Consider the following 13,269-nt stretch of genomic DNA (forward strand, 5'->3'; position numbering starts at 1 on the left):
AAGCTACAGTACCCAGCAATTCCATTCATAGGTATTTATACAAGTAACTTAAAAACTTATGTCCACAAAAAAACCTGCAAACAAATGTAATAGCACTTTTATTCACAAGTTTTAAAATTTGGAAGGAATCAAGATGTATTTAATAGGTGAATGGGTGGACAAACTGTGGTATATCCATGCAACAGAGTATTATACAGCAATAAAAAGAAATAAGCCATAGAAGTATTTTTAAAAGGAAAATCTTAAAATAATATTACTGAATGAAAGAAGCCAACCTAAAAAGGCTACATGCTGTGTGAATTCAATTACACAACATTCTGGAAAATGCAAACTATGGAGACAGTAAAAAGATCATTGGTGGCCAGGGGTTTAGGGAGGAATGAATAGATGGAACCAAGGGAATTATTTTAGGGCAGTGAAATTATTCTATGTGATACAGAAATGATGGACAAGGGTCATTATACATTTGTGAAAACCTATACAAGGTAAAATACAAAGAGTGAACTTTAATGTAAAATATAGACTTTAGTTAACATTAATGTATCAATATTAGTTCATTAGTCATAACAAAAGTACAACAGTAATACAAAATTTAAATAACAGGGGAAACTGTATCAGAGAGGGAATATGTGGGAACCATCTGTACTTTCATATCAGTTTTTTGCCCTATAAAATAATTTATTAATATAAAAATAAAGAGTAAATATTATCATAAAATATCAAAAAGCATACAGAAAGAAACAAAAATGACCTATAATTTTAAAGAAGTGAAAATTGCCTAATTTCTTTTATATTTGAAAAGCTGTTAATGACTAAATACAATATCAGAAAATAACAGTGATTACCCACTGCAATATAATGAAAGAATATATACCGATAGATTTCACTGTCTGGTAAGTTGCTTTAAAATATGAGTGTGTATATGTCCATGAATGACTGAAAAATTGTGCTGAACACTGGAATTTGACACAACATTGTAAAATGATTATAAATCAATAAAAAATGTTAAAAAAATAAAATAAAATAAAATATAGTATATGGATAAATAAAAATATAAAAGCTAAACATTGAGAAGCCAGTACCCATTGTTTATTTTGCTAGAGTATTTAAAACAATTTTTTAAAATATTCTTTCATCAAGGCAATCAAATACTTTCTTCCCTTCAGTGAACCTCTGTGTAATGCTTTGAGTAACAGAATTGTGTAAGTATAAATCACCTGCCAGTGTTAAATTTCTTCAGGTTTAGTTTTTTTGAACAACTATTTTATGAAAACTGAGGGGTTTCATGATCTAACAGTTTCCTTTTTCTCCTCTTAACTATTTTCCAGGTATAATATATGCTAATAATTACACTATAGCAGTAGTATAATGACATATCTTCATTCATTCATTCAAAAACTTGTACTAAATTTCTACCATGAGCCAGAATTTACTAGGCATGAGGGGGTAAATAAAAGCACAATGCTGTTTATATATTTAGATATAATAAAGTCCTGCAAAATATTCTCTTTCAGTGAAATGCTGCAAAAATTATGTGTTATTGTTATTCATTTAATTTAAGAGAGGAGAAAAGAAATACACAGCAGGAAGCAGCTAGAATTTGAAATATTAGCATTTTATTTTTAAATCTTATATGTTTCTTAATGGCATAGAAATTTCTAAGTTAAATATTGAGAGTGTTAAATACTTTTCTACTTGTCAATATATTTTATTATTTTGTTGTTTTTCTGCAAACTTAAAATTTATACAAGTTATAGCATATTTTATAACTTTTAATTGCAACATTTTAGGAACATTTATTTGTCAATTGGACATTGGTGACAAAAATTTTATTAAATTTTATTATTACACATACTCACTCTTTATACACGCCATCATCTTTAAAAGTATACTTTATGAAGAGTATATTATATATATATATATATAAAATCTCTGCAAAGGAACAGCTAGCTAAGGGATGAAAAAAGGAGTTATGATTGGTGAAGAATAAAATGTGATATTTGTTAATATTATGCTCTGGTGGTTTTTACTTTTCCCCAAGATCTGAATTTGTTCCTTATTTATAGTTTTTTCACTAAGAAACACTAAACTAGTTCAAGTAAATAATCTCTTGGATAAGTCTGTGGGTTCTGTTCATTGTGGGTTTTGTCCAGCAAAAGTTCCAATGCAGAAGAATTAAATTACTCAAGACTTTATGAGGTTAGGAGAGTGAGAGACAGCCGGGACCAACTCCCCAAGCTCCTCCAAAGCTCTTGTATGTATTGAGAATAGTTAAACAAAGAATCAAAGTAAAATAGTTCATAAGAATGAGTAAGGAGCATGGTGTATATGCAGGGGTGCAGATCAGCAATTTCAGTTTGTGAAAAATAGAAACGTTATAATCTTAATTTATACTTAGAAGGTTATAATATTGATAGTACAAATGGTTATTTTAAACCTCAAACAATCTTGAGCAAAGTTACAGTGTTCCGAACAATTGATAATGAAAACCCAGACCACCAAAGAGTCTCCATACAATGATCAGAAATCGTCTAAGCATGCGAAGCAGCCCAGCTGTTCGCAGCTAAGGGCTAAGTCACAGTCTTCTGTGAGCAAGAGCAGCCTACACGATCCACCTACACCTGATAAGCGAAGCATGTCCTGCTGTTTAGGGCAAGGGACGAGTTATGGTTTTCCATAAGCACAAGCAGCTCTGAATCTATGATCTCGAACTAGGCAAAGCAAGCAAAGCATGTCTCTGCTTTTTACGGCAAGGAGACAGATTGTAGCAGATTCCTGCTAGCAAAGCAGCTACAAGGCAACTAAGCTACGTTCCATAGATAAGGTGGTGATGGGTATTGAGAGTTTAGTCTTTTGTGCTCTTAGACATTTTGCTTTGAAGTAACAGTATAAGGACAAATATTGAAAGCATTGGATTTGATTATACATTTCTTATGTGTTTACATAAAGGTGAGAATATGATTTGGTAAACTACCTTATATAAAAAGATTCTGTGCGGCAAAGGAAACAGTCAATAAATTGGAAAAGCAACTGGCAGAAATAAGAAAAAAAGTCGCAAGTCATGTATCTGATAAGGGACTAATTCCAAAATATATTAAGAAGCTATATAATAGCAAAAAGGCAAATAATCCAAATGAAAAGTGGGCAAAGTCCATCCACTTTGCAAATGATGGAATTTCATTCTTTTTTATTTCAGACCACTATTCCATCATTTGTGTGTGTGTGCGTGTATGTGTGTGTATGTGTGTGTACATCTTCATTCATCTGTTGATGGACATTTAGATTGCTTCTGTATCTTGGCTACTGAAAATAATACTGCTATGATTATAGTGGTGCATATATCTTTTCAAATTAGTGTTTTTATTTCTTCATACTGTTTTTAAGTTTTTTTAGTAGAGACTTTAGGATTTTCTATATATAATATTATGTCATATGTAAATGTCCCTTTTACTGTCCCTTCCAGTTTGGGTAACTTTCTTTCTTCTTCTTGTCTGAGTGGTATGGCTAGGACTTCATATACTAGAAGAGCTAAATAGAAGTGATCAAAGTAAGCATCTTTGTCTTGTTTATGATTTTAAAGAAAAGGTTTTCAGCTTTTCACTATTATAATGTGAGCGTGGATTTGTCATAAATGGCATTTATTATGTTGAGATATACTCCCTCTATGCCAACTTTGGTGAGTTTTAATCACAAATGAATGCTGAATTTTGTCAAATGCTTTTTTTTCTATGTATTGAAATGATCATGTGTTTTTTGTACTCCCATTTGTTAATGTAGCATATCACATTAATCGATTTGCAAATTTTGAACCATCTTTGGATCTCTGCATAAATCCCATATGATCATGGAGTATGAGCCTTATTATATATTGTTAAACTTGATTTGCTTATATTGAGAATTTTTGCATCTATATTCAACAAATACATTGGTCTGTACTTTTGTGTGTTTGTGTGTCCTTTTCTGGTTTTGGTATCAGGGTAATAGTGAACTCATAGAATGAATTTAGGAATGGACCTTCCTCTTCAATGTTTTGGAAGGTTATTAGCTCTTCTTCACACGTTTGTTAGAATTCCTCTGTGAAGCCATCTGGTCCTGGACTTTCATTTGCTGACAGGTTTTTTTTTTCATTATTATTATTAAAAATTTAATTTCACTATGAGTGTTGATCTCTTTGGATTATCTGTTTCTTCCTGATTCAGTCTTGGCAGGTTGTATGTTTCTAGAAATTTGTCCATTCTCTAGGCTGTCCAATTTGTTTGCATACAACTGCAGTATTATCTTATTTTTTTTGTACCTCTGTGTTTTTGGTTGTTATTTCTCCTTTGTCATTCCTTATTTTGTTTGTTTGGGTCCCCTCTCCTTCTTGCTGGACCTGGCTAAAGATTTATCTATTGTGTCATTTAGGACCATTGTTTACTTATTGATTCTCTGTTTGGATTATCTCTTCATTGATGTAAATAAGATGCTAAAATCCTCTATTATTATTGTCTTATTGCTCCCTTTCCCTTTATATATGTTAATATTTGCTTTATATGTTTATGTGCTCCTGTATTAGCTGCATATGTGATGAGTATAATATCCTCTTCTTGCATTAATATTTTCTTATTATATAAAGTTATTCTTTTCCTTTTGTTATAAAAAGTCTATGCTGTCTGATATGAATATTGCTACCCTTGCTTTCTTGTCATTTCAATTTACATGAAATATCTATTTCCATCCCCTCATTTTCTGTCTGTGTGTCTTTATCTGTTAATTGAATCTCTTGTAAGCAGCACATAGATAGGTCTTAACTTTTTGTCTAATCAGCCACCCTTTGTCTTTGACTGGAGCATTTAGTCCATTGACATTTAAGGTAATGTGGGATAGGTATGTCCAACTGTCATTTTATTATCACTTGTTTTCCCATTGTTTTATAGTTCTCTGTTCTTTTCTTCCTTTAATTTCTTGTGGTTTGATGATTTTCTTAGTGATATACTTCTGTTCCTTTCTCTCTAATCTTACTGTATCTTTCGTAGAGTTTTTTTAAATATCTTTTTATTGAAGTATAGTTGCACAGCAATTCATTTCTACATATATATGTATATATTTCTTTTCTTATTCTTTTTCATTATGGACTTTCTATTGAGGTCAATTTAAAGGTTTATATTTTTTCCAGAGTTCCAGTCATTTGATGGAAATTCATGTGGATGCACACACTTCTTTCTATCTCTTTCACAAACTCAATGTAATTCAATGTATCTGCTTTCCTTTTATGTTTCACTAGAATTTACAGAGCAGTGCTTTGTATATTGCTCTAATAATTCATAGTGTTATCTCTGGCACCCAATACACAGGAGACTAAAGAAGAAAATAAGTGGAGACACTAAGATAATTATTAAAATTAAAAAAAATTGAGGAATTTATATCTTCTGAATTGTATTAAAAACCTATTTGGTAATAATTAAATGGAAGAGACCAATTGGAAGCCTGCTATATTTACACAATAGCTGTTTTAGACCCTTGCTTCACATAGAAATCTTATAGTTATGAATCTCAGGAAATGTATTAAATATATGAAGTCTGTAAAACACAGCTAATTGATTTTAAAATGTGCACTTTTAATTCTATACTCTCCCACTTATCCTTAATCTTATTCTTATCAGTTTTCTGTAACATAATAATAATAACTTTAGAAAATTTGAAGATACATTCTAATTGTATAAAGAGGTAGAGTTTACAAGGTAAAGCATAATGTAAGCCTTTCTATAAGGCTCAATGACTTTTAAAGAATGTTCTCTAACACCATATACAAAAATGAACTCAAAAAGTATTAAAGACCTAAATGTAAGATTGGAAACCATAAAACTCCTAGAAGAAACCATAGGCAGAACACTCTTTGACATAAATTGCAGCAATATTTTTTTTTGATCTGTCCCTTAAAGCAAAGGAAATAAAAGGGAAAATAAACAAATGGAACCTAATTAAATTTAAAAGATTTTGGATAGCATAGAAAACCATCAACAAAACAAAAAGGCAATCTACTGAACAGGAGAAAATACTTGCAAATTATACAACCAATAAGAGATTAAAATCCAAAATATATAAACAGCTCATACAATTCAACATCAAAAAAACAAACAACCTGATTTTAAAATGGGCAGAAGACCATTTTCCAAGAAGACTTGCAGATGGCCAACAGACATATAAAAAGATGCTCAACATTGCTAATCATCAGGGAAATGCAAATCAAAACCACAATGAGATATCTCACACCTGTCACAATGGCTATAGTCAAAAAGAACACAAATGACAAATGTTGGTGAGAATGTGAAGACAAGAGAACTCTTATACACTGTTGGTGGGAATGGAAATTGTTGCAGCCACTGTGAAAAACAGTATGGAGTTTCCTTAATAAAAACTAGAAAGAGAATTATCATATGACTCGGAAATTTCACTCCTGGGCATATATCTGAAAAATACTAAAAACACCAATTTGAAAAGATACATGTACCCCGATGGGTACATGTATGTTCACAGCAGCATTATTTATAATTGTCAAAATATAGAAGAGACTTCAGTATCCATCAACAGATGAATGGATAAAGAAGATGTGGTGTATATATGGGGTGTGTGTGTGTGTGTATACTACTCAGCCACATAAAAAAGAATGAAATTCTGTCATTTGCAACAACATGGATAAACTTGGAGGGCATCATACATAGTAAAATAAGTCAGACTGAGAAAGACAACTACTGTATGGTATCAGTTATACATAGAATTTAAAAAATAAAGCAAACTAGTTAATATATGTATATATATATATAAAGAAGGAGACTCACAGATATAGAAAATAAACTAGTGGTTACCAAAGAGGAGAGAAGGGAGAAGTGGCAAGAAGAGGGTAAGGGATTAAGCAGCACAAACTACTATGTATAAAATAAATGAGCTACAAAGATATATTGCACAACACAGGGAATATAACCAATATTTTATAAAAACTATACATGGACTGAGAGTCCAAAATTTGTAGATAGTGACAGGCATATGCAGAACAGATATACAAAATTATACTCTATAGTACAGGAAAGTATATACAAGACCTTGCGGTAGCTCACAGTGAAAAAAAATGTGACAATGAATATAAGTATGTTCATGTATAACTGAAATATCATGCTCTACACTGGAATTTTACATAACATTGTACATTGACTATAACTAAATAAAAAAATGTTAAAAAAAACTATCCATGGAATATAACCTTAAAATGTGTGAATCACTGTGTTACACACCTGAAACTAATATAATATTGTAAATTAACTATACCTAAACTTCAAGAAAAATATTTTTATGCTAAAAATTTGCAAAATATTCCTTTAACATTTTTATCTTTGTATTATTTTAATTAAAAAACAGTACACTTGTTATACTGTCTTAAAACCAAGACATAGATTTGGAAATGAAATTCAAATAGCATAAAAAATTCTTATTTTATTACTGACTAAGCAATAAACATTGGGATAACAGATATACAGAAACAAACTCTTTTCTGAATAATAATATTTATTATTAAATAAAAATGATACATATGTTTTTCAATTACTTGGCAAATGTAACACAATAAAAGGAAACAGCACTATGAATCAAGAATAACAAAATTTTATTAGCTATTTGAAGATTATCTAAAGCATAGAAACTACACCATTTCTAGAATTTTTTTTTTAATGACTGCATGCTTAGATAGACTACTGCTTTCTTGAATCACTTAATACCAAGCCATCTGTCATTTTTTCTTTCTTTTGGACATCTGCTTCTATAAAGTAAAAACTATATATATATATATATACATATATATATATATATATATATATATATACTTCTCTATCCACAATCTGTTACCATTTTACAGTGATGCCCATATGCTTGCAATACCTCTCAGTAGCCACAAGTTAAATCCAATCATATGGAGATTGTTTATTATAACTTACGAATTTAATTTCATAAGAATTCTACTAATCAAAAAATCTTCAGTATAATTTTCACAAGATAACACTAGTAACTTACAATGTTAAATTCAACAGTTTAAATCATTTACTTATCTCCTTCAGATGAAGTAATTATTTCCTAAAGCTAAAATGATATTAGTAAATCTCTTGTTTGTTTGTTTGTTTGTTTTTTGAAATTGAGTTTAGGAAATGTGTATAGTTCTTAAATTTCTGGCAAATCTAAAGAGCAGTGACATTCTTAAGAAGACCCAGTTAGGTTCAGAGTTTTTGCAGACATTGGATTATTTTTCAGTTGAGATTAAATTAAAATTTAGAGTGACTAAAACTGGTCAAAATTATATTTCCTTTATCATGCATCTTTCAAAAGTAAAAAGAAAAATTGTTCAAGATTTTTGGTTTAGAGTGTATGGCTGTTTATAAGTCAAGTAGTCAAATTCTTGTATATAATGTAGAAAAATCTAAGTTTACATTGTATATCTTAATTGTTAAAATAAGGAAAATCCAACAAAGTCTTCAGGACTTCTAATGAAATATGCTGTCTTACTTTACCCAGGGAAGAAACTATTTACCTGCCACACCCATCATAGGGCAGTTTGGTTTTCCCACCTTCATAGCCAGGGCTTACTCATGAAAGAACAGTTCTGCATCTTACACACAAGTCTAATGATCAAGTAAACAGCATCACCAAAACTACAATCATCTTAGAAGTGTGTTGTGGTAGTTCATAATTTCATTAAATTCGAGTAATATTTAATAATTCTGAGATATACAACATTATGCATATTTGAATCTCTATTTATTCTTCTTCTTATACCTTTAATGAGTCATAAAATATAATACTTCCTATGTGGATGAGCCAAGGAGCCCATTCTCCACACCCATCACTGATAGCTTCTTCACTTCATAGCTTCCGCAGGCAGTATGTCAGGCTTCACCAGCTCCACAAAGATTGCCCAAAGGAAGAGCCTGTAGAGTTTTGCATCTATAAAACATATTTTATGAATAGGTTCAAACTGCTCTAAAAACTCATACTGAGAGGTTTGTGCCTACCCTTAAGTGATTACACCATATCATACTAGACGTTACTACAAGAATATACATTATTTACATGGCAGACTGTATAGCTGAGAGTGAAGTCAAAGAAAGACAAATGAATCTTAAGTCTATCACACTCTAAAATAGCTTGAATTCTGTACTATCTTCCCTTTTTCTATTTAAAACTATCAGATATTTCATAAATGCAGCAACTTATCTTAATTCATTGTTCTCTTGGTACAATTATTTTATTCCATGTATTCTCAATTTCATTAATAATAATAATTCTAATGCTTAACATATTCTTTCATGTCAAAATCAAGTTCATATTCTTGGGTTTGTTCTTATCCCTCATTTAAGAGTAAAGCTAATTATTACATTCAACTTTTGAAAATATTTACTGAAAGTGAAGGCCTCTGATCAGTAAGTTGAAAATTCTTTCCAATTTACCTTCCTGTAATTTCATATAATATTTCTATCTAAGATATTCACTCTTCTCACAAAATAATTACTGTTGGTGATGGTATGGATAATGGTGATGGTGGTGCTATCATTGGTAGTGATAATAAAATGATAATACCTCAAGTAACTTACAGAGATTGACAGATAACCTTTTAAGATTTGGGCCATTATTTCTACTTTGCTTACTTTCCATCATCCTGCCAATATGTTCCTAATTTCCATTTTCAAAATATTTCATTTAAAAAATTTGTTTCTAGTTTTTAATTGTCTACTAATTTTACTTTGGATGATATAATAATGTTTCAAGTCTAAAATATAGAAACAATTTATAGTCTAGCAAACTTCATTTGGCTTTTTCATGACAGCATACACATTTTTTAACATAAAAATATAAATGAACATTACATTTTATTTATTGACTATGTGGCTATTTGAGGGTTTAACTATTACATTGAAATCAGATGGAAAAATTCAAGAAATTATAGAAAAATTAAAACAAAAATATAATTAAATGAGATTACTTCATTAAAAATATATTTTGTCATCAAGTAGTGTTAATATATTCCTAATTTGCCTTATTTTTATCAACTCAGAATAATAAAGTTAAGTGGCTGATGTAAAATGCATACTTTTGAGGTACATTTTAATTCAATTATTTGCAGAAAAATGAGCAAAAAATGGGAAAATGGCTGACTTATTTAAGAAAATTTTAACTGTCAGGTTCTTGATAGAATCAATAAGATATCATTATCTTATTGTTAGTATTTGATTAACAACAATATGAGGCTTAAATCTCACTATTAAAAAAAAAGCCCCATTTCCATACTATTAAATTGCCTTGCAACCATTTTCCCACAGATAATGCAATTAGAAAATCTTACTCAAACAAAGAATTAAGGTTTTATTGGCCCTTTGCACCCTAAATACAGTCTAATGGATACAATCTAAATAAAAGTCCAATTAAGGTTATTTTTGATAATGCAATTATTTGCTAAGGATTCTGACATCAAGGACATTACAGCAGCAGTTTTTCCTCTACTTTCTCTCTATGGGCTTGTGTACATGACAACTGACAGATGTTTAGGGAAAGACTTAAATATTTAATATTGGCATGAGTATTAACTTACAACAAAAAGAACTGTCTCTATTCTAGAAATAATGTAGCTATGTAATATTTCCTAATTCTGTGGAGAGTTTTTTAAGTCTCATATTTGAAGACAGCTCATGGATGGATGGCTTCACTTTTAACTCCATGCTTATTCTTTTAACAACAGGAGGAAGATTAAGTGCTTCTTAGGTTAAAAAATGAAATAAAGATATGTAGGAATCAATTTATTAGTTTTACAAATTTGGAAAATCTGATACCTGAACAAATACAATGCCTTACTCTATATTACAAACTTTGGAGTCCACAGATGAAAAGAAAAGAGAAAAAAAAACACCAAAATCATATAAAATGTTCAAAAGTTATTAATAGTGTAATTTAAAATGTGTGCATATGTAAGTGGGTCATGTTCAAGAAAATAATTCTTTTAAATAATATAAATAACTGGAGACACATTCCAACTTCAAAAACATGAGTAGAAACTACTTTAGCTCTACTCATGTGTTAACTTCTTATTAGGTAAATGCCATAAGAAAAGATGTCATAGAAATTGAGAGGATAAGTTGTATATAGATTCTGAAAGCAAGTCCTTAATATATATCAGATTTTAACCTTTCAACTTACAAGGTAAACATAGGTAGAGTATAGATAACCATACCGAGGTAAAATAATGTAAAGACTCTTTTAAAAATCACAATAACAGATGTTGGCAGAGTAGGAAGACACTGAGCTCAGCTTTTCCCATGAACACATCAAAGTTGAAACTATTTACAGAGCAATAATCCATGAAAACAACTTGAAGACTAGCAGAAAATATTTTCTAAAACTAAAGGTAAAAGGAAGGAACTACACAAATTGGATACAAAGGGTGAAGACACATAATTGTCAAGACCTATACCCCTGGTAGGAGACTTACAAATAGGAAGGCAATCATTTGCAGACACTCTTTCCAAGAAGCAAGAGGCATGAACCCCCACATCAGGCATTCCAGCTTGGGATCCTGAATCAGGAAAATGAGCACAAAGAACACCTGGCTTTGAAGGTGAGTGGGGCTTTCATACAGGAAAGCAGAGGGCTATAGGAAAGAGAAACTCTACTCTTAGAGGATGCACACAAAATGTCACATGCTTTAAGTCCCAATACAGAAGCAGTATTTGCAAGAAGCCTGGGTCAAATCTGACTCACTTGCTTATTTTGGAAGGCCTCCTGGAGAGCAAGAGGCATCTGGGACTACCTCTGGGTATATAGATGCTGGCAGCAGTCATTTAGGGGAGCTTATTCTACCACAAGGACACTAGCAAGTGACATTTTTGGAGTCCTCCCTCAGGCCTATTGGCAGTGGAAGTCCCAGGCCACCTCAGCTCCTCAAGCCAGGGACACCAAGATTAGACTCAACCCCATCCACCAGCAGGACAGCACAACCCTAGGATTCCCCTGATACAAACACACACACCACAGCCAACTGAGCCAAGGTCCAGTCACACATGGCAGTGCCCCCAAAGTAATGAACCATGCTACAATAGAAGGACCCAAACACCCAAACAGGGGGCATCTAAAGAGGGAGTCTCATAGAATATTTTCTGCATAAGGACACTTCTCCAAGTTTGGGATACATAACTGACCTACCTAATACACAGAAAGAAACACAGATAAGTAGGCAAAATGAAGATACAGAGGGAAATATGTTCCAAATGAAGGAACAAGACTAAAACCTCAGGGGGGAAAAAAACTAAATAAAGTGAAAATAAATGATCTACCTGATAAAGAATTAAAAGTACTAATCAAAAATATTCACCAAACTTAGAACAAGAATGGATGAACACAATGAAAATTACAAAAAAGAATCAATGGTAGAGGGTGGGAAGGGATAGACTGGAATTTCAAAATTGTAGAATAGATAAACAAGATTACACTGTATAGCACAGGGAAATATACACAAAATGTTATGATAAATCACAGAGAAAAAAATGTGACAATGAGTGTGAATATGTCCATGAATGACTGAAAAATTGTGCTGAACACTGGAATTTGACACAACACTGTAAAATGATTATGAATCAATAAAAAATGTAAAAAAAAAAAGATGTTAACCAAAAAATCAAAAAAAAAAAGAAAAAAGTGTAGAGTGTACACCTGAAAAGGGTGTCTGTATGATTATGCTTTAATATAATCAGAAGTTTTGAATTTTAGAAAAATGAAATAAAAAATTTTAACTGTAAAAAAAAAAAAAGAATCAACAAACATAAAGAAGAACCAAACAGAGATGAAGAATACAATGACTGAAAATTTTCAGCAAACTTGGAAGAGAGAATAGTGGAAATCACCCAAACTGTGAAAAAAAAAAAAGAATTTTTAACAATAAGACACTGTAAGAGACCTCTAATAGAACAATAGTATATTTTTAAAATATACTAACATTTGCATTATAGGGATTCCAGAAGAAAAAGAGAGAAAGGGCTAAGAACTTATTTGAAGAAATAATAGCTTAAAATTTCTCTTACCTGGGAAAGGAAACAGATGTCCAGATCCTGGAAACAAAGGATTTGCAAACAAGATAAACCCAAAGAGATCCACACCAAGACACATTATAATAAAATGGCAAAAAATTAAAGATAAAGAGAGAAGCCTAAAAGCAGAAAGAGAAAAGAAGCTAGTTACATGTAGGAGAACTTCCATAAGGCTATC

Source organism: Vicugna pacos, chromosome 14, assembly GCF_048564905.1.
Source record: "Vicugna pacos chromosome 14, VicPac4, whole genome shotgun sequence".
Lineage (NCBI taxonomy): Eukaryota > Metazoa > Chordata > Mammalia > Artiodactyla > Camelidae > Vicugna > Vicugna pacos.